At 43.4% G+C, this 23604-nt stretch overlaps 1 long non-coding RNA gene across 1 annotated transcript; it reads right to left on the bottom strand.

The window, feature by feature from the left end:
• Positions 1-1958: 1958 nt before the first annotated feature.
• LOC148151966 (uncharacterized) lies at positions 1959-23221 on the bottom strand. The gene is made up of 3 exons (XR_015759172.1): positions 23092-23221; positions 4789-4873; positions 1959-2803 (listed from the first exon to the last, which is right to left on the bottom strand). It is a non-coding gene; the product is annotated as an uncharacterized LOC148151966 (long non-coding RNA).
• Between the last annotated feature and the right edge of the window lie 383 nt (positions 23222-23604).

Below are 23604 nucleotides of genomic sequence, written 5' to 3' on the forward strand. Positions count from 1 at the left end.
CACATCAGGCAACTGGCTGTGTGGAGTTTACACATTCTCCCCATGTCTGTGTGGGTTTCCTCCCACAATCGAAAAACGTGCAGGTTAGGTGAATTGGATGTGCTAAATTGCCCACAGTTATAGGTGTAGGGGAATGGGTCTGGGTGGGTTGCTCTTCGGAGGGTCGATGTGGACTTGTTGGGCCGAAGGGCCAGTTTCCATACTGTAAGTAATCTAATCATAAATGCAAGTCTTTTCTTTTGCTTTCAAATCTCTCCTGGCCTTGCTCAGTGTTCCTTTAAGCTACATAAATGCAAGTTACATAGCAATTGGAAATGTGCCAGACAGAGAACTAATAAGCAAAACATAAGTAAGGTCCCTTCGAGTTGTATGTTTGCAAGGACTTGCGGCAGTCTGAAATGGATCATACAATCCAGCATCTGGGCCGTGCAAGGCAATGATACATTAGAGGGAACATTGGCTTTACCTTTCCCGTCCTTTGTGATCCAACCTTATATTTCACCAAAAATTCCTTCGGCCTCTTGAACATTACCAGTTTAATCCCTTCAGAATTGGCTGACATGCCTTCAGCTGTTAAAGTTCTAAACCCTGAAGTTCTCCCCATAAATCTCTTTGCCCTTCTGCCACTCTTTCCAAAATAATGATGGTCCTAAAAGCCCACCTCTTTAACCAAGCTTTTGGTAATCTGAACTAATATCTTTTATGCTGTTCAGTCTGAAATTTTGTTTCATGTTTATAAAACTCCATGGGTGTTTTATCATCTTAAAAACTTTATACTAATGCAAGTTGTTATTTGCAAATCACTGATAGTAACCCTCAGTTCAAGGGTGACTGTCAGTCTACAAAACTTACTTCGTTTCTTGGTCATTTTTATTCAATTACACTTTAATGTGTATCAAATCTCCTGGCATTGTAATGCTTTCTTAATTTGACTTCTGACAGGCTCACAGATTGGCTCATTGGCTTGTATGATTGCAATATCACTATTTCTTCACACTAGCATGTAGTAGATCACTGAGTTCTGGAATCAATTAGGAATAGAGTTCAGTGGTCATGTGTGCAATCGGTGGCACTCCAGTGGTGCGCTAATATTCTACCTTATTCTTGGTCAATTCAATGTGAGTAGCACGGTGGGAATCTACTTCTCTCTGAATTAACAACCAACATTGATCTATCCTGTGAACTGTTTTGCTTATAGGACCAACATTTGACTGCCATTTTCCTATGTCAATACTATGTTTATTTATAATGATCTGTGTAAATGGTTATCCATAACACTAGACACCAGTTGTATCTGACCTTAGTGAAGACACATTAATGTTCATCATTTGGATAACACACTGTAGTCCTTGTAATAGGGAGTTTCCCATTCTTAGATGTTCACAATACTGTGCTACAGTAGGTTATCGACTCTGTCAACTGTTACATATGTTGCTATCCCTTCTTGCTTCATCATTTACTACTAAGATTCATTTAACGAGCAAGCAAGAAATAGTTTTACTGTTAATCACACATGTAATCGAAACAGAGTCACATATTTAAATGAAAGTAAGATTATCTAAATGTCGGTCAGACACATAGGATCAGAAAAATATTTATGGTCTAAATGTTCTAGTTTGCACCAACAAAACAGTTGGTGAATTAAATTTCATTTCAACAGCAAATGTTTTAAAACATGATTTTGCTATAAGAAAGACTGGATACATGTACATATATTTTTTCTTTTTTTTGAAAAGGGGAACATACTCATAAGATTTGTCACATCTCGTAGTTTCAAATTACTTCTCATGGAGCTAATTCACATTGCTTTTCAATCCAAAATATGATCCGTAGCTCCGGGTTTTTTGAGTAGCCCGTCTCTAATAAGGTCGAACTCGGAAAGAAGTTTTAGAGCGAGTGGAAGTAACTCCCTCTGCTACAGCAACTATTACTACAGGCATATTCTTCCATATTTTGAAAGTACTCATCGTAAAACAACCAGAAGATTTAATGTATTTTTGCATTAGTATACATTAGATATAAAACGCTGTACATTGGAAAACTGACAAAAAAATCATAACTTTATGTTGTAATGAAACTATATATCTCAAAACGGGACAAATGTGACATGCCACTGCGAAATGGGCTGTTGTTTACGCATTGAGTATGGTGCTGAGTTCGCTGCTGTCCTTTTTGGACCTTAAGACTTTATATATACTTTCAGAAAAAGGTTGGCTGTTAACATTTATTTAAATCTCAGCCGGTAAAAGAATTACTAAATGAACGCAAAACAGTTGTCTTCGGTGAAAGTGACACACTGTCAATGTTTCTTGTGCCTAAAACACTTTTTTACTTTAAATCCACCTAGGTTTTCCCCCGCAATCGTTGGTTCTTTTATTGCCCAGTGGGAGCAGTGAAAACAATAGAAACCTTTGAACAATCATTTCATTCGCCTTAAAACAGGGCACATTTAAAGCTAATTGTTCAAAGGAGTTGGTTTTCTAAACTAAAATAATTAAGGATTGTGTCCGTGGGATAATCATTTTGGTAACTTTTGAAAAATAGGGTATATCTCTCGTAGCAAGCACATGCACAGTACGATATTAAATGGGCTTGGATTAAAGCAATCATTATTGATCTGTACAGTGAGCTTTATTCGTGGCTCGATTACAAATTCTCTACAAATTACGGGTTGTTCTGTGCGTCACTGTTTCAGCTGTAGAATGACTCATTCGGACAACAGGTTAGATCGTTTTCTGTTGTTTCAAAACGGACATGATGCTCTGTTCTCGGTAAGGAAGGCCATGCACAGGACAACTTGCGCCTTACAAGAAAACAAATGATTTATAATTTACACCATTATCTTTGCTGCTTTGGAAATAATTCAAAATTGAGAAGCATACAGTTTTCTTTTTAACTTGCCAATAACAAGTCGCTCACTTATGTCTGCTTTTGAGATTCACATTGGTGATTACAGAATCTCTGGATGAGCAGGATGCCAAAGTTTTCCTTTTGCTAATATCATGCAAAACATTAGGAAACAAATCAAACTATAAAATTATGTTCGATATTAACCATTGAAATGAAAACATCTTTCCCCCTAGATTTTCATAAACTACATTATCTTTCCCATCTCTATCATGGTTTCTTGTATCTTTACCCTTGTCAAAATTTGCAAAGTCTCAGTATCTGAGCCACATATTTACCATTTATTAGTTTATCTATCAAAAGAAATATTTCAATAACAAGTTGGGATTTCCTCCATCAGCAATATACTGGGACAGCGCTATTTGCAAATCAGTTGATTAGCAATGTAGAGTGGGGCCAACAGCATGAGTTCAACTCCTGCACTGGCTGAGATTACCACACAGGACTCTTCTTCTCAACCTCTTCCCCTCATCTGAGGCATGGTGACCCTCAGGTTAAATCATCACCAATCACCACTCTCTAATGAGAGAACAACACTATGGCCCTCTGAGACTATGGCGACTTTATCTTATTCTTGACAGGAAAGTGGTGGAAGTGTTAAAAATATGTAAAAAGACAAGGGGAGGTTTAGGTCTTGCATTTAAAAAGAACCAATGCAGAGTTCAAATTATTGGCCTTTTGTATTGTCACTGCATTTTCCAATGACTAAAAGGGCCTAGTTTAACAATCTTTACTATTAGAAAAATATGAGAAGTCAATTTAGGAGAGCAGATATTTTTTAACTGCATCTGTTGCATTAATAAAATGACCACTGCATATAAAAGCATTCCAGTCTTCAGAGTTGGTGCTAAGACGAGACTGCAATATTGTACTACACTTTCACAGATTGTATGAGAGAAATTCATGACATTGCACTAGTGCCAGAAAATATAACTGGAGCATAAGACTACCCAACCAAGACTGATAAACGTTATATTTCAGAGGGAGTTGTGGGTGAATGCCCAGTGCTGCAGCTACCATGTTACACCAATATCAAATTCTGATCCTTTAATACATATCTTGGCTATTACATAATGTAACTGCTTGAATGAGAGACACCAGAGTGTTTGACTTTAACTGCAACAGTGTTACTCGATTAAAACGTGGAAGATATTTCCAGTCATGTTATATATATTGTGAACTATATTAATGACACAGATTGGGCTCTTCTTTGGCAGCATAATGAATCAGTCTTACACTTGCATTTTCTAATAGGCTCAATAACAGCATGCAACATATTCTGGGGCAAAAGCTTTATCTTCCCATGAACAATAAGTTTAACAATCAGTTTCAATCAACACAATTCATACCTCATTTTTGGTACTCAGCAGAAGAGCATAAGGAATATGATCATAAGACATAGAAACGGAAGTAGGCCATTCACCTGATAGAGTCTGCTCTGCCATTCAATTAGATCATGGCTAATTTGATAATCCTCAACTCCACTTTCCTGCCTTTTCCCCATAATCCTTGATTCCTTTACTGGTTAAAAATCCGTCTATCACTGCCTTGAATATACTTAAACATCTAGCCTCTAAAGCCCTCTGTGCTGAAGAATGCTACAAATTCATTATCCTCTCAGAAATTAAATTTCATCCCTGTCTTAACTGGCAATTCCTATTTATGAGATTATGCCCTCTGTTCTAGACTCCCATAAGGGGAAATCAAGCTTTTCACATCTACACTGTCAAGATCCCTAAGAGTGTTGTATGTTTCAATAAGGTCACTTCTCATTCTTCTAAACTCCATAGAGTATGGGTCCAATCTCCTCAACCTTTCCAGATAAGACAATCCCTCCATACCCAGGATCAATCATTTTAACGATGAACTTCAATCAACTACCTTTAAAAAACCAAAGAACAGCAGATGATGTAAATCAGAAGCAAAAACAGAAGTTGCTGGAAAATCTCTGCAGATCTGGCAGAATCTGTGAAGAGAAATCAGAGTTAACATTTCACGTTTGGTGAACCTTTCTCAGAACATTATCTACCTTATTTTCTCTGGATTGTCAACAATGCCGGTATGTCCTTTCTTGAATAAGGAGAATTAATCTGTTCACAATATTCCAAGTGTAGTCTGACTAGAGCTTTATTTGATCTTAGCAATACTTCCCTATTTTTATTCTCTATTCCTTTTGAAATAAAGGCCAACATTCCATTTGTCTTCCCTAATATTCACATAACTTGGGTGCTAGATTTTTTTTTGAGATTCATGGATGAGGACTCCCAAATCCTTCTGTGCTGTAGCTTTCTGAATTTTTTCTGCATATAAATAAGATTCAATTTCTCTATTCCTTCTGCCAAAGTGCATAACCTCATATTTTCCACATGATATTCCATGGTGAGCCTTATGCTTGTTGTAGGTAATTTGTTGGAGGGGATCCTGTGGGACAGGATTTACATGCATTTGGAAATGGAAGGACTGATTAGGGTAGTCAACATGGCTTTGTGCACAGGAAATCATGTCTCACTAACTTGATTGAATTTTTTGACAAAGAAGTATGATGATGGCAGAGTAGTAGACGTTGTCGATACGGACTTCACTAAAGTGTTCAGCAAGGTTCTGCAAGGTAGACTAGTTAGTAAGGTCAGATCACATGGGATCCAGGAGGAGCTATCCAATTGAATGCAAAATTAGATTGAAGGTAGGAGACAGAGCGTGGTGGTAGAGGGTTATTTTTCAGACTGAAGGCCTGTGACCAACAATGTGCCAGTCTACTGCTTTTCATCATTTATATAAGACTCTGGTGCGGCCGCATCTGGAGTATTGTGTGCAGTTTTGGTCGCCATATTATAGGAAGGATGTGGAGGCACTGGAACGGGTGCAGAAGAGGTTTACCAGGATGTTGCCTGGTATGGTAGAAAGATCGTATGAGGAAAGGCTGAGGCACTTGGGGTTGTTTTCATTGGAGAAAAGAAGGTTTAGGGGTGACTTGATAGAGGTGTACGAGATGATTAGGGGTTTAAATAGGGTTGACAGTGAGAATCTTTTTCCACGTATGGAGTCAGCTATTACAAGGGGGCATAGCTTTAAATTAAGGGGGGGGTAGGTATAGGACAGATGTTAGGGGTAGGTTCTTTACTCAGCGAGTCGTGAGTTCATGGAATGCCCTGCCAGTAGCAGTGGTGGACTCTCCCTCATTATGGGCATTTAAGCGGGCATTGGATAGGCATATGGAGGATAGTGGGCTAGTGTAGGTTAGGTGGGCTTGGATCGGCGCAACATCGAGGGCCGAAGGGCCTGTACTGTGCTGTATTCTTCTATGTTCTATGTTCTATGTTCTATATAAATGATTTGGATGTGAATATAGGAAGCATGATTAATAAGTTTGTAGATGACATCAAAATTGATGGGGTCAGGGACAGTGAAGAAGATTATTCAGAGTACAATGGGACCTTGATCAGATGAGCCAATGGGCTAAAGAGTGGTAGATGGAGTTAAATTTACATAAATGTGAGGTATTGCATTTCGGTAAGGGAAACCAGGTCAGGACTTATACAGTTAATGGTAGGGCCCTGGGGAGTGTGGCCAAACAAAGAGACCTTGGGGTACAGCTGCATTGTTCCTTGAAATTGGAGTCTCAGGTAGACAGAGTGGAGAAAGCATTGGCATGCTTGTTTTCATTGGTCAGAACATTGAGTATAGGAGTTGGGATATCATGTTGCAGCTGTACCGGACTTTGGTGAAGCCACTTTTAGAATACGGCATATGATTCTAGTCGCCCTTCTATAGGAAGGATGTTGTTAAACTTGAGAGGGTGCAGAAAAGATTTACAAGTATGTTGATGGGACTGGAGGGTTTGAGCTATAGGGAGAGACTAAATAGGCTTGGGCTTTTCTCCCTGGAGGCTGAAGGGTAACCTTGCAATAGTTTATAAAATCTTGAGAGGCATGGATAGGGTAAATAGACAAGGTCTTTTTTCCTAGGGTGGAGGAGTCCTAAACCAGAGGGCATAAGTTTAAGGTGAGAGGGGAAAGATTTAAAAAGGATCTGAGGAGTAACATTTTCACTTCCTCTGGCACCACACTCTGTGACTAAATAGGCTTGGGCTTTTCTCACTGGAGGCAGATGGATGGATATATGATAGGAAGGGTCTAGAGCGATATAGAGATAGGACTGCGGATGCTGGAAATTCAGATTCGATACAGTGTGGAGCTGGAAAAAGCACAGCAAATCAAGCAGCATCAGAGGAGCAGGAGAGTCAACGTTTCAGGTCATCGCCCTTCATCAGGACATCCTGATGAAGACACTCTTGCTATCCATCCTGATATATTATCCTCAAAGTTCATTTTCTCTCTGTTTATTTTTGTTTGATCATCTTTTGTTGATTTCTAAAACTTGCCCAGTCCTCTGATTTACCACTAATCTTTGGTATTCGTGTGTTTTTTTTTCAATTTGATGGTCTCTTTAATTTCTCTGGTTAACCATGGTTGGTTTATCCCCTTCCTCAAACCCTCTTTCAAGCTTAGATATATCTTTAATGCGAACCATGAATTATTTTCTTAAATTTAGTGTTTCTTAATCTTCTTTGCTGCTAAACACCTTTACTAATCCATTCCAGTTAGTCCTTTCCCCATTCCTTTCTAATTACCTTAAGTTTTGTACATTTGTTTTCAGCCAATTTTCTCATTCTCAAAGTGAATGCTAAATTGTACCATTTTATGGTCACTGTTTTCTGGAAGAACCTTTTCCCCTGAAACCTGTCTCATTACACATCACCAGATCTAAATAGGTAAAAACAATGACTGCAGATGCTGGAAACCAGATTCTGGATCAGTGGTGCTGGAAGAGAACAGCAATTCAGGCAGCATCCGAAGACAGGCAAAATCGACGTTTCGGGCAAAAGCCCTTCATCCTGATGAAGGGCTTTTGCCCAAAACGTCGATTTTGCCTGTCTTCGGATGCTGCCTGAATTGCTGTGCTCTTCCAGCACCACTGATCCAGAACCAGATCTAAATAGCCTGAGCCTTGGTTAATTTTTTAAATTCACTTGTGGAATGTGGGCATTGTTGGCTGGCTAGCATTTTTTGCCTATCCCTAGTAATCCTAGAGGAGGTGAGCTGCCTTCTTGAACCTCTACAGTCCACATGCTGCAGGTTGCCTCACAATGCACTTAGGGATGGAATTCCAGGAATTTGACCCAGTGACAGCGAAAGAACAGCAATATATTTCCAAGTCAGGATGATGAGTTGCTTGGAAGGAATTTTGCACGTACTGATGTTCCGATGTATCTGTTGCCCTTATCCTTCTAGATGAAAATGATTGTGGGTTTGGAAGGTGCTGTCTATGGATCTTTGGTGCATCTTGTAGATATAACACACTGCTGCTACTAAGCATCAGTGATGGACGGAGTGGATGCTTGTGGATGCAGTGCCAATCAAGCGGGCTGCTTTGTTCTGGATGGTGTCAAGCTTCTTAAGTGTTTTGATCTGTACTCATCCAGGTAAGCGGACAGTATTCGGTCACACTCCTGACTTGTGCCTTGTATGGCCAGCCTTTGGGGAGTCAGGATGTGAGTTACTTGCTGCAGTATTCCTAGCTTCTGACCTACTCTTCTTGCCACTATGTTTATGTGGTAAGTCCAGTTGAGCTTCTAGTCAATGGTAACCTCAAGAATGTTGACAGTTGGAGATTCAGTGATGATAACACCATTAAATATCAAGAGGTGATGATTAGATTGTCTCTTATGCGAGATGGTCATTGCCTGGCATTTGTGTGGCTTGGATATTATTTGCCACTTGTGATCACAAGCCTGGATATTGCTCAGATCTTGTTGCATTTGAACGTGGACCACTTCAGTATCTGAGAATAGTGCTAAACATTGTGCAATCATCAGCGAATATTCCTGACCTTATGATGGAGGGAAGGTCATTGATGAAGCAGCCAAAGATTGTTGGCAACATATTGATGGTCCATAACAGATTGTTGCAGGAAACTGTCTTAAATACATTCCATAAATTCTTCCTCATGGCCACTTTTGCCAGTCACTTCTAATACGAAGTATTAGAAATAATGTGGATGAGCTTGAGGCTCTTTTGGAAATTGGCAGCTACAATATTGTGGGATAACTGATACATGGATTCAAGTGGACAGGGCCTGGGAAATGAATATTTAAGGCTATTAGTGCTATCGTAAGGACAGACTGACAGGCAGAGGGGGTGGGGTGGGGTGGGGTGGCCCTGTTGGTAAGGGATTATATTCAATCCCTTGCATGGGGGGACCTAGAATCAGGGGATGTAGAGTCAGTATGGATAGAGCTAAGAAATTCTAAGGGTAGAAAGACCCTCTTGGGAGTTATCTACAGGCCCCCAAACAGTAGTATGGATGTAGGGTGTAAGTTGAAGAAGGAGCTGAAATTAGCCTGTCGCAAAGATGTTACTACAGTTGTTATGGGGGATTTCAACATGCAGATAGACTGGGAGAATCAGGATGGTATTGAACCTCAAGAAAGAGACTTTGTGGAGTGCCTCCGAGATGGATTCTTAGAACAGCTGGTGCTGGAGCCTACCAGGGAGAAGGCAATTCTGGATCTGGTATTGTGCAACGAACCAGAATTGATCAGGGACCTCGAAGTGAAGGAGCCATTAGGAGGTAGTGACCATAATACAATAAGCTTCAATCTGCAATTTGAAAGGAAGAGGGTACAATCGGTAGTGACAATATTTCAGTTGAATAAAGGGAACTATGGAGCTATGACGGAGGAGGTGGCCAACGTTCAATGGTGCAATACCTTAGCAGGGATGACAGTGGAGGAACAATGGCAGATATTTCTGGGTATAATGCAGAAGATGTAGGATCAGTTCATTCCAAAAAGGAAGAAAGATCCTATGAGGAGGCAGGGGTGGCTGTGGCTGATGAGGGAAGTTAAGAAACATATGAAGTCAAAAGAGAAAAAGTATAACATAGCAAAGATGAGTGGGAAAACAGAGGACTGGGAAGCTTTTAAAGGACAACAGAGGATTACTAAGAAGGAAATATTCAGACAAAATATGAGGTACGAAGGTAAACTGGCCAAAAGTGTAAAGGAGAATAGTAAAAGCTTTTTTAGGTATGTGAAAGGCAAAAAAATGGTTAAGACTAAAATTGGGCCCTTGAAGACAGAAACAGGGGAATATATTATGGGGAACAAAGAAATGGCAGAAGAGTTGAATTGGTACTTCAGATCTGTGTTCACTGGGGAAGACACAAGCAATCTCCCAGAGGTAACAGTGGCTGAAGGATCTGAACTGAAGGGAATTTATATTTGCCAGGAATTGGTGTTGGAGAGACGGTTAGGTCTGAAGGCTGATAAGTCCCCGGGGCCTGATGGTTCACATCCCAGGGTACTGAAGGAGGTGGCTCTAGAAATTGTGGATGCGTTGGTGATTATTTTCCAGAGTTTGATAGATTCAGGATCAGTTCCTATGGATTGGAGAGTGGCTAATGTTGTACCACCTTTTAAGAAAGGAGCGAGAAAGAAAGCAGGAAATTATAGACCAGTTAGTCTGACCTCAGTGGTGGGAAAGATGCTGGAGTCAATTATAAAGGATGAAATTACGACACATCGATAGCAGTAACAGGATAGGTTAGAGTCAGCATGGATTTATGAAGGGGAAATCATGCTTGACTAATCATCTGGAATTTTTTGAGGAGGTAACTCTGAAGATGGACAAGGGAGATCCAGTGGATGTACTATACCTGGACTTTCAGAAAGCCTTTGATAAAGTTCCACATAGGAAGTTAGTGAGCAAAATTAGGGCGCATGGTATTGGGGGCAAAGTACTGACTTGGATTGAAAATTGGTTGGCTGAGAGAAAACAAAGAGTACTGATAAACGCTCCCTTTGGGAATGGCAGGCAGTGACCAGTGGGGTACTGCAGGGATCAGTGCTGGGACCGCAGCTTTTTCAATATATATTAATGATATAGAAGATGGTATTAATAGTAACATTAGCAAATTTGCTGATGATACAAAGCTGGGTGGCGGGGTGAAATGTGAGGAGGATGTTAGGAGATTACAGGGTGACCTGGACAGGTTAGGTGAGTGGACAGATGCATGGCAGATGCAGTTTAATGTGGATAAATGTATGGTTATCCACTTTGGTGGCAAGAACAGGAAGGCAGATTACTACCAAAATGGAGTCAAGTCAGGTAAAGGGGCAGTACAAAGAGATCTGGGTGTTCTTGTACACCAGTCAACGAAGGCAAGCATGCAGGTACAGCAGGTAGTGAAAAAAGCTAATAGAATGCTGGCCTTTATAACAAGAGGGATTGAGTATAGAAGCAAAGAGGTTCTTCTGCAGCTGTACAGGGCCCTGGTGAGACCGCACCTGGAATATTGTGTGCAGTTCTGGCCTCCAAATTTGAGGAAAGACATTCTGGCTACTGAGGGAGTGCAGCGTAGGTTCACGAGGTCAATTCCTGGAATGGTGGGACTATCTTCCCGACTCAGGCGACTGACTGTGTGGAGTTTGCACGTTCTCCCCGTGTCTGCGTGGGTTTCCTCCGGGGGCTCCGGTTTCCTCCCACAGTCCAAAGATGTGCAGGTCAGGTGAATTGGCCATGCTAAATTGCCCGTAGTGTTAGGTAAAGGGGTAAATGTAGCGGTATGGGTGGGTTACGCTTCGGCGGGTCGGTGTGGACTTGTTGGGCCGAAGGGCCTGTTTCCACACTGTAAGTAATCTAATCTAATCTTAAGTTAAAAGATTGGAGCAACTGGGCTTGTATAGCCTTGTGTTTAGAAGACGGAGAGGGGATCTGATTGAGACATATAAGATTATTAAAGGATTGGACACTCTGGAGGCAGGAAACATGTTTTCGCTGATGGGTGAGTCCGGAACCAGAGGACACAGCTTAAAAATAAGGGGTAGGCCATTTAGGACAGAGATGAGGAGAAACTTCTTCACCCAGAGAGTGGTAGGTGTGTGAAAAGCTCAGCCCCAGAACGCAGTGGAGGCCCAGTCTCTGGATTCGTTTAAGAAAGAGTTGGATAGAACTCTCAAGGATAGTGGAATCAAGAGTTATGGAGATAAGGCAGGAACAGGATACTGATTGAGGATGATCAGCCATGATCATATTGAATAGTTGTGCAGGCTCGAAGGGCAGAATGGCCTACTCCTGCACCTATTGTCTATTGTCTATTGTCTAAACTTTCCCATTGGCCTACATTTGTGCCATTCATTCCTTTATTATATTTTGAATACTATGTGCATTAATTTTACCTTTTTATCATTTCTACCCTCTTAACCCTATTTACTGCTGTTTTCTATATTTGTGCACAATGTCTCTTCCTGTCCCACTGCTGGATTCATTGTCCAAATAGCTGCCTTGTACTCTGCCATATTCCTTCCTTCCTTCTCCCAGAGTTCACTGGAGCATTAAAATACATTCACAGTATGAATAGATAAATATTAGTTCCAAAATAATAAGTTCCCAAGGTTAGTCATGCTATGAAGGAATTCATAAGATATCTCCCTCATCGCACATTGGAAATTGGACTATGCCTTACCTTGGAATGGCCCATTCCTGATGAAGGACTTTTGCCTGAAACATCGTTTTTCCTACTCCTCGGATGCTGCCTGGCCTGCTGTGCTTTTCCAGCACCACTCTAATCTAGACTTACCTTGGAATGGTCTTGTCATAGCTTAACTGATAAAAGGCTGAGAGGATATTCCCTGCACAGTTTATCAATCATAAAATGGAAGTGAATGATGAGAAGGAAAAAAGATAACTTCAAAATAAGGGAAGTTAAAGGAAACAAAAACAAGCTATTTTTTGGTTATATAAAAACATGTTATACTTTATACTATACGCTGCAAACTTCTATAACAATATTCACACAGTAGAGAGCTTAGTTGGATCAAAAGTTTCAGGCACACCTTAGAAAACATACATGTTTAAATCATCCTTTGAAGATTTTGTGGTTTTGTAGATTTTACAGCAAAAGATGAAATCTAAAGATGCACTAGGGACAAATACTTGCCAATTCAAGACTAAGTCTTGTGATATCACATTTGATTTACAAAAATAAAACTGTTGCAACATTGTGGCAACCTTATATCTGTCAGCATTTTGATTATTATTTAATGACCGCATTTGTTTACAGGAAGGTCTGACAGCTATCCAATAATTGTTGTTAATGTTGTGTATTTAGTATTGAAGGACTTCTTAAGCATCCAAAATGTACTCTTTAAACTTGTATTAAGACATCTCTCTCAAGATCTTTGTTGTGTTAATGAATGTACTAGTGGCTAGTAGGAAGTAAAAATTGAGGAAAAGTACAATATTATTTAATTCAGTGCATAAGCAACTCAAAGTTTGTGAGAAGATTTGTAGCTCGGGTGCTCGTTGCTGTGGTTCTGTTCGTCGAGCTGGAAGTTTTTGTTGCAAACGATTCGTCCCCTGTCTAGGTGACATCCTCAGTGCTTGGGAGCCTCCTGTGAAGCGCTTCTATGGTGTTTCCTCCGGCATTTGTAGTGGTCTGTCCTTGCCGCTTCCAGTTGTCAGTTTCAGCTGTCCGCTGTAGTGGCCGGTATATTGGGTCCAGGTCTATGAGTTTGTTGATGGAGTTTGTGGATGAGTTAAATAGGTAAAAACAATGACTGCAGATGCTGGAAACCAGATTCTGGATCAGTGGTGCTGGAAGAGCACAGCAATTCAGGCAGCATCCGAGGACAGGCAAAATCGACGTTTCGGGAAAAGCCCTTCATCAGGAATAAAGGCAGAGAGACTGAAGCGTAGAGAGATAAGCTAGAGGAGGGTGGGGGTGGGGATAGAGTAGCATAGAGTACAATAGGTCAGTGGGGAAGGAGATGAAGGTGATAGGTCAGGGAGGAGAGGGTGGAGCGGATAGGTGGAAAAGGAGCTAGGCAGGTCGGACAAGTCCAGACACGTCAGGGGATCGTATTGCTGGAGGTTAGAAACTAGGATGAGGTGGGGGAAGGGGAAATGAGGAAACTGTTGAAATCCACATTGATGCCCTGGGATTGAAGTGTTCCGAGGCGGAAGATGAGGCGTTCTTCTTCCATGCGTCTGGTGGTGAGGGAGCGGCGGTGGAGGAGGCCCAGGACCTCCATATCCTCGGCAGAGTGGGAGGGGGAGTTGAAATGTTGAGCCACGGGGCGATTTGGTTGGTTGGTGCGGGTGTCTCGGAGATGTTCCCTAAAGCGCTCTGCTAGGAGGCGTCCAGTCTCCCCAATGTAGAGGAGACCGCATCGGGAGCAACGGATACAATAAATGATATTAGTGGACGTGCAGGTAAAACTTTGATGGATGTGGAAGGCTCCTTTAGCGCCTTGGATGGAGGTGAGGGAGGAGGTGTGGGCACAGGTTTTACAGTTCCTGCGGTGGCAGGGGAAAGTGCCAGGATGGGAGGGTGGGTCGTAGGGGGGCGTGGACCTGACCAGGTAGTCACGGAGGGAACGGTCTTTGCGGAAGGCGGAGAGGGGTGGGGAGGGAAATATATCCCTGGTGGTGGGGTCTGTTTGGAGGTGGCGGAAATGTCGGCGGATGATTTGGTTTATGCGAAGGTTGGTAGGGTGGAAGGTGAGCACCAGGGGCGTTCTGTCCTTGTTGCGGTTGGAGGGGTTGGGTCTGAGGGCGGAGGTGCGGGATGTGGACGAGATGCGTTGGAGGGCATCATTAACCACGTGGGAAGGGAAATTGCGGTCTCTAAAGAAGGAGGCCATCTGGTGAGTTCGATGCTGGAACTGCTCCTCCTGGGAGCAGATACGGCGGAGGCGGAGGAATTGGGAATACGGGATGGCATTTTTGCAAGAGGTAGGGTGGGAAGAGGTGTAATCCAGGTAGATGGATGTGGCTAGTCCTTTGGGTTTCTGTTGACAACAGAACGAGGACATGCCACAACCCAAAGGACTAGCCACACTACCATACGTCAACAACATCTCTGAAATGACAGCCAGACTACTGCGACCACTAGGACTTATAACAGCACACAAACCAACAGCCACTCTCAGACAACAACTCACCAAAACTAAGGACCCGATACCCAGCATGAGCAAAACTAACGTAGTGTACAAAATCCCATGCAAGGACTGCACAAAACACTATATAGGACAAACAGGAAGACAGCTAACGATCCGCATCCACGAACATCAACTAGCCACGAAACGACACGACCAGCTATCCCTAGTAGCCACACACGCAGACGACAAGCAACATGAATTTGACTGGGACAACACTACCATTATAGGGCAAGCGAAACAAAGAACAGCCAGGGAATTCCTAGAAGCTTGGCACTCATCCATAAACTCCATCAACAAACTCATAGACCTGGAGCCAATATACCGGCCACTACAGCGGACAGCTGAAACTGACAACCGGAAGCGACAAGGACAGGCCACTATAAATGCCAGAGGAAACACCACAGAAGCACTTCACAGGAGGCTCCCAAGCACTGAGGATGTCACCTCGACAGGGGACGAAACGTTTGCAACAAAAACTTCCAGCTCGGCGAACAGAACCACAGCAATGATAAGCAACTACCCCGCCTCTCCAAGTTTCCCATCGCTATTGTTATTGTTGGAGAATTTGATTTGATGTATAAATACCACTACAATCCTAAAAGACTGAAATTGGTTCTCAAATTCCAGCTACTACCTTATAAAAGGACCTTGCTTGATTAATACCATTAATATAAGGAATTCATATATTTGCTACATATTTATTTTACACATTCTAAAATAAAGAATTATCAGACCATAACTTCGAACATGCTCCCTTCGTGAACTAAATATCAGTGTTTACTTTCCTTCTGCCCCTCTACAACAAAACCCATTTGAAGCAGTACACGGACTAGTTCAATTCCTACCACATTTCAGAAGCCAAAAACTGGCAACAAAAGAAACAGAAATTGCTAGAAATACTCAGTCCTTCAGATAACATCAGAGAAACAGAGGGTGGAATCTTCTGAGGCTCTGAGCAGTGGGGACAATGGTGACATATGGCAGAATTGAGCAAGATGTTTGGCAAGTCTCTACCTTGCACTGAGATTATCTTGCTGTATCTTGTACACTTTTCTAAAGCAGCATGGTGAGATTCTTGCTAAACAGCAGTCAGTTTCCAATTGACCTTCTTTATTACTTTTTAAACGTCTTGTTAATAGTTCGATTCAATGCAAGTTGAAATCTTACCAAACTTGCCCTACAATCAAGCCATTGGGAAAACTTGACATGGAAACCAGAGCACGTTCTTAATGGGTCCAACTTGTTGCTTGCTACAAAAGACCTCCATGTTGAACATTGGTTGCCAACCTCTCGGGCATGCTCCATGGGCACTGGCCACATGCACCCACATCCATGGAACTGATATCTGACATGTGCCAGCCTCATGACTCATGTCTGATCCACTTATAAGATGCTTTTGTACTTTGGTGATGCACCTGGGACTGCACTAGCAACTATCACAATAATGATAGAACGTTTTGTACTCAGGGACATGCACCCAGCTCGTGGACTGGACCAAGCTGCACCTCTGGGCTCTTTGCATGATGTCATAGCATTCACTCATTGTATCTTGCACAGTCACAAACCCAGGAAACTTGCCACATTTGACAGCAGGCCTCAGTCCAGTCAAGCAAGGAAACATTCACTCAGGAGATCCCAGCCCGGTAAATCCAACACCATCCAATACCAGTTCAGGCATTGTTTGGGATGATCTGACTCAGGATTGTCTTCTGATAAAGGGTGAGGAGCTCAATGGCGAGCAGGCCACCACCCATTCTTTCTGCCCTGTCCTGTGCTGATTTGCTCCTGGAATGGGAGAGAGGCAGGGACCTTAGAAGGTGAGATTGGGAGATACAGCTATTACAGTTGATGCAGGTAGGGAGGTGTCCTGAGTGAGTGAGGGTCCATGTAATGAGATTGCAAGGTTACTAGTCAAGGGCTATGATGGGGTGGATGTATGCATTAGAGAGAGTGGTAGAGCATAAGCCTTAGTTGGAGGTGGTCCAGTAGCCAAGATAACGGAGTGTCAGGCATGGAGAGAAGACAGGGGCACCTACCCTGGTGAATTGGAGAAGGACATTGTCCTTCTTTCTACTGTGCTGAATATTCCTCCAGCTGGCTGACGCTGCTGTGGCTTGGACGGCAACTGCAACCCAGGCTGGCATGTTCTAGTATTCTGGCCCCTTCTGTTGGTGCTGGAGGAAAAGGAAGTGCTGCCTGTGGAGCATATGATCCAGCAGGAACTCTCGCATAATGCCTACAAAGTGGAGTGCTGATTTCCCCCACCTACCATGTCTGAGGCAAATGCCAAGAACTGTACTGGACAATTTTGGACTGACAATATTAATCTGGGAGCACAACAGCCTTTTGACTATGGAACTGGTGTTTTGGGAGAGATGCCTCATGACATAGTCATACTCATGGAATCATACCTTACAGCTGAAAATGTGTTGCTGGAAAAGCACAGCAGGTCAGGCAGCATCCAAGGAACAGGAGAATCGACGTTTCGGGCATAAGCCCTTCTTCAGGGATGAGGATAGTGTGTCCAGCAGGCTAAGATAAACGGTAGGGAGGAGGGACTTGGGGGAGGGGCTTTGGAAATGCGATAGTGGAGGGAGGTCAAGGTGAGTGTGATAGGCCGGAGTGGGGTGGGGGCGAAGAGGTTAGGAAGGCGGTGCTGAGTTCAAGAGATATGACTGAGACAATGTGGGGGGAGGGGAAATGAGGAAACTGGAGAAATCCGAGTTCATCCCTTGTGGTTGGAGGGTTCCCAGGCAGAAGATGAGGCGCTCTTCCTCCAACCGTCGTGTTGCCATGGTCTGGCGATGGAGGAGTCCAAGGACCTGCATGTCCTTGGTGGAGTGGGAGGGGGAGTTAAAATGTTGGGCTACGGGGTGGTTGGGTTGGTTGGTCGGGTGTCCCAGAGGTGTTCTCTGAAATGTTCCGCAAGTAGGTGGCCTGTCTCCCCAATATAGAGGAGGCCACATCGGGTGCAGCGGATGCAATAGATGATGTGTGTGGAGGTGCAGGTGAATTTGTGGTGGATATGGAAGTGTCCCTTGGGGCCTTGGAGGGAAGTAAGGGGGGAGGTGTGGGCGCAAGTTTTGCATTTCTTGCGGTTGCAGGGGAAGGTGCCGGGAGTGGAGGTTGGGTTGGTGGGGGGTGTGGACCTGACGAGGGAGTCACGGAGGGAGTGGTCTTTTCGGAATGCTGATAGGGGAGGGGAGGGAAATATATCACTGGTGGTGGGGTCCGTTTGGAGGTGGCGGAAATGACGGCGGATGATATGTTGTACATGGAGGTTGGTGGGGTGGTAGGTGAGGACCAGTGGGGTTCTGTCCTGGTGACGGTTGGAGGGGCGGGGCTCAAGGGCGGAGGAGCGGGAAATGGAAGAGATGCGGTGGAGGGCATCATCGACTACGTCTGGTGGGAAATTGCGGTCCTTGAAGAAGGAGGCCATCTGGGTTGTACGGTTTTGGAACTGGTTCTCCTGGGAGCAGATGCGGCGGAGACGAAGGAATTGGGAATATGGGATAGCATTTTTACAGGGGGCAGGGTGGGAGGAGGTGTAGTCTAGGTAGCTGTGGGAGTCGGTCGGTTTATAGTAAAATGTCCGTGTCGATTCGGTCACCCGAGATAGAAATGGAAAGGTCTAGGAAGAGGAGGGAGGAGTCTGAGACGGTCCAGGTGAATTTGAGGTCGGGGTGGAAGGTGTTGGTAAAGTGGATGAACTGTTCAACCTCCTCGTGGGAGCACGAGGCAGTGCCAATACAGTCATCGATGTAGCAGAGGAAAAGGTGGGGGGTGGTGCCAGTGTAGCTGCGGAAGATGGACTGTTCCACAGTCAGGCAGGCATAGCTGGGGCCAATGTGGGTGCCCATGGCTACTCCGTTGGTTTGGAGGAAGTGGGAGGATTGGAAAGAGAAGTTGTTCAGGGTGAGGACCAGTTCAGTCAGTCGAAGGAGGGTGTCAGTAGAAGGGTGCTGGTTGGTACGGCTGGAAAGGAAGAAGTGGAGGGCTTTAAGTCCTTCATGATGGGGGATGGAGGTGTACAGGGACTGGATGTCCATGGTGAAGATAAGGCATTGGGGACCGGGGAGGCGAAAATCATGGAGGAGATGGAGGGCGTGGGTGGTGTCCCGAACGTAGGTGGGGAGTTCTTGGACTAAGGGGGACAGGACCGTGTCGAGGTATGCAGAGATGAGTTCAGTGGGGCAGGAGCAGGCTGAGACAATGGGTCGGCCGGGGCAGTCAGGTTTGTGGATTTTGGATTGTGGATCATACCTTACAGACAATGTCCCAGACATCACAATTACCATCCTTGGATATGACCTGTCCCACTGGCAGGACAGACCCTGCAGATGAGTCTCATAGCATCGGGTCAAACATAGGCAAGAAAATCTCCTACTGAGTACTGTCCTCCTTCAGCTGACGAATCAGTATTCCTCCATCTTGAACAACACTTGGAAGAAGCACTGAGGATGGCAAAGATGCAAAATATACTCTGGGTGGGGGATTTCAATGTCCGTCATCAACAATGGAACAGCAATAGCGGTCCATGACAATATCAGTAAGGGTGACCACCACGCAGCCCTTGTAGAGATGAAATCCTATCTTTGCATTGATAATACCTTACATCGTGTTGCATGGCACTATCAATGCTAAACTCAAGCAGATCTAGCAACTCAAGGCTGGGTATCCATGAGACACTGTAGGCCATCAGCAGCAACAGAATAATACTCTAACACACCCTGCAATGTCATGGCTTGCCACTCTACCATTATCATCAAGCTAGGAGATTAACACTGGATCGGTGAAGAGGAGAGGCTGACATGTCAAGAGCAACACCAGGCAAACCTAAAAATGTGATATAAACCAGGTGATGCCATCAAACAGGACATTTTGCATGCCGAACAGCATAAGCAGTAAGTGATAGGGTTTAAGTAATTCACAGCTAAAAGTTCTGTCCTGCCACATCCAGTCATGAATGGTGGTGGACAATTAAACAAATCAATGGACAAGGAGCTTCCCCATCCCCCATCATGGGAGAATTAAAGCTGAAGCATTTTAAACGGTCTTCAGTCAGAAATGCTGAGCGGATGATCCATCTCAGTCTCATCCAAAGGTCCCCTTGCCATCCTCAATGCTTCCTCCAGGCGTTGTTCAATATGGAGGAATACAGACGCCAATTTGATTCTCTCACACGATTTCAAGAAACTGTTGGAGGCAAGATACTACAAAGGCTATGGACCATGACAACATTCCAGCAATATTACTGAAGTTTTTTTTCCAGAACGTACTGCACGATTAGGCAAGCTCTTCAGTACAGTTACAACACTGGCATCTACCGAAAAATGTGGAAAATTGCCCAGTTATGTCCTGTACACAAAAAGCAGGACAAATCCAACCCAGCCAATTATAACCTCATCAGTCTGCTCTTGGTCATCAGTAAAGTGATGGAAGGTGTCATCAGCAGTGCTATCAAGCAGCCCCTGCTCATCAACAATCTGCTCAGTGATGCTCAGTATGGGTTCTGCCAGGGCCACAGAGTTCTTGACCTGGTTCAAACATGGACAAAAGAGCTAATTTCCAGAGGTGAGGCAAGAGCCATTGACAGCCCAAGGCTGCATTTGATTGAGTGTGGCATCAAGGTGCCCTAGAAAAACTGGAATCAATGGGAATCAAGGGAAAAATCTTCTGCTGGTTGGAGTAATACCTGGCACAAAATAAGATGGTAGTGATTGTTAGACATCAGTCAGTTCAGTTCCACAAAATCTCTCAGGAGTTCCTCACGACCGAGTCCTCAACCCAACCATCTTCAATTTCATCATCAGTAAACTTCCTTCCATCATCAGGTTGGAAGTGGAGATGTTTGCTGATGTTCACACATTGTTCAGTGCTATTCAGACTCCTCAGATACTGAAGCAGTTCATGTCAAAATGCAGTAAGACCTGGAAAATATCCAGGCATAAACTGAAAAGGGGCAATAACATTGCACCAGTCAAATGCCAGGCAATGACCATCTCCCATGAAGTAACCACTGATCCTTGCCACTCTATAGTGTTATTACCACTGAACTCACTCCAGTATCAAAAACATCCTGGGGGTTACAATTGACCAGAAACTGAACTGGACACGCCCATATAAATACAATGGCTACAAGACCAAGTCAGAAGCTAGGAAGCCTGCTGCAAGTAACATACCTCCTTTCTCCCCAGATCCTGTTCAACGTGTACAGGACACAAGTCAGGGCAGTGATAGAATTCTTCACACTTTCCTACATTAGTACAGTCACACAGTTGAGCACCAAAGTAACATATATGCCAAAAGGGGTCAAGAGGAATGCCACCATTGTAGGTAGAATCGGGAAAGCAACTGACAAACCGGTGAAATATGCAAAGTATTACACTCAAGAAGCTTTACACAATGTAGGAAAAAGCAGCCACTTGATTGGCACCACATTCACAAATAATCAATCACTACACTACTGACATTACATAGTAGCACTATTTTTGCAAGGTTTGTGAAAGTTTGTAGCTCAGGTTGAGGTTTAGGGTGTAGGTTTGCTAGCTGAGCTGTAGGTTTGATATCCAGACATTTCATTACCTGGCTAGGTAACATCATCAGTGGCGACCTCCAAGTGAAGCGAAACTGTTGTCTCCTGCTTTCTATTCATATGTTTGTCCTGGATGGGGTTCCTGGGGTTTGTGGTGATGTAATTTCCTGTTCGTTTTCTGAGAGGTTGATAGATGGTATCTAGATTTATGTGTTTGTTTATGGCGTTGTGGTTGGAGTGCCAGGCCTCTAGGAATTCTCTGGCATGTCTTTGCTTAGCCTGTCCCAGGATAGATGTGTCTATCCTGGGACAGGCTAAGCAAAGACATTCCAGAGAATTCCTAGAGGCCTGGCACTCCAACCACAATGCCATAAACAAACACATAGATCTAGATACCATTTATCAACCTCTCAGAAAATGAACAGGAAATGACATCACCACAAACCCCAGGAACCCCATCCCAGACAAACATATAAATAGAAAGCAGGAGACAACAGCTTTGCTTCATTTGGAGGTCGCCACTGATGATGTTACCTAGCCAGGTAATGAAATGTCTGGATATCAAACCTACAGCTCAGCAAGCAAACCTACACCCTAAAATAGCACTACGTACTATCTACAAGAGGCACTGCAGAAATTTGCCAAAGATCCTTAGACAGCACCTCTTAAACCCACCACCACCACCAAGAAGGAAAAGGGCAGCAGATATATGGGAACAACACCACCTGCAAGCTCTCTTCCAAGCTATTCACCATCCTGACTTGGAAATATCTCGCTGTCCCTTTGCTGTTGCTGGGTCAAAATAATTAAACTCCCTTCCTCATGGCATTGTGGGCCAAATTAGAGCACATGCACCACCTTCTCAAGGGCAACTAGGGATGGGCAATAAATGCTGGCCAGCCAGCAGCACCCACATGCCACTAGTGAATCAAAATAAAAGTCCTTTAAAACTTGACCAGCTCAGTCAGAAGTGATGCTACTGGTATATTCTGGCTACAAAAAGACCCTGTCAAATCCAAAACAGCCAAATACTACCCCAAGAGACTACTATCAGTCACTAGCAAAGTGAGGAAAGGTATCATCAACCATGCTATCATGTGCGACCTATGCACAAGTGAATGTTAAAAGAAATCCTTCCCTAATTGGCAAAACAGTGAACCAGATGAGTTTTTATCTCAATTCACCAATTTTATTTTTGAAACTTTGAGACTCTAATTTGGCTTTAGCCCGCATGCTCCATCAGGGAGCACACTTTCTGTGTATATCCACTTGTATGATAAGACTGATTGCCCCTTAGCCGGTACTTCAGTGTATGCAACAACTGTTTTTCCAGCTTTCCAACTCTTTTCACTTGGCATCCTTTGTCAATTTACCTTCCAAGTTGTTTGTAGCCTCAAAAATATTTCAATCATATCGTTACATTCCCAATCTATTCCATAATTCTGGCTCCTTTCAAACTATGATCTCTATTCATCCTCCTGTGTTCTTCTGGACTACAGGAATATTTCCCCCCTAAAATAAAAATTTCTTTCATGAACTTGCAACCTTTTCCTAAGGCCTTATTTGCTTCCAGGTCCACTTTCAGAGCTTGTGATGTGTTTTCTGACTTCCTTATCTTTGCCTCATTTTGTCAGTCATCGGATCTTACCTCTTGTTGCATGGTTTACCAATGTTTGTATTTGTCATTGGTTTTCCCTGCTGTAATGGGAGTATTCCTCCATTCATTGGTCCCTTCTGGCATATATGTTACTTTGGTGCCCAACTTCCAGGTATGGTTAACGCTGGTCCCTCTCGCTGCACCTTCACTGCAGCTGTGGCACTATTCTGCACTCTGTGCTGCTATCTGGTGCACTTTGTACATTACAATCTGCATGTAGAGCACTTTTATTGTATCTTGGTACATGTGACAATAACAAATCAAATCAAAATCAAAGACAAAAAGCCTTTATCTGTGCCCCTATTCAATTCAATTTTTCCATATTCAGTCTGCTCTTCATTTACCCTAATCTGGGCTTTGTAAATTGTCAAACAGATCTGTATGCAAAGTGCATGGTGCCTCATCACTTTCTAATTCTTGTTCAGATTCTTTAAGTGTGTGTAATCAGTGCCAATTAACCTCAAGGAATATATCCTAACAGCCAGAGAATCATAGAGTCATACA

The sequence above is a fragment of the Chiloscyllium plagiosum genome, unplaced genomic scaffold (genome assembly GCF_037043375.1).
Source record: "Chiloscyllium plagiosum isolate Xiang-an unplaced genomic scaffold, Cpla_swu_hap1 HiC_scaffold_2, whole genome shotgun sequence".
NCBI lineage: Eukaryota > Metazoa > Chordata > Chondrichthyes > Orectolobiformes > Hemiscylliidae > Chiloscyllium > Chiloscyllium plagiosum.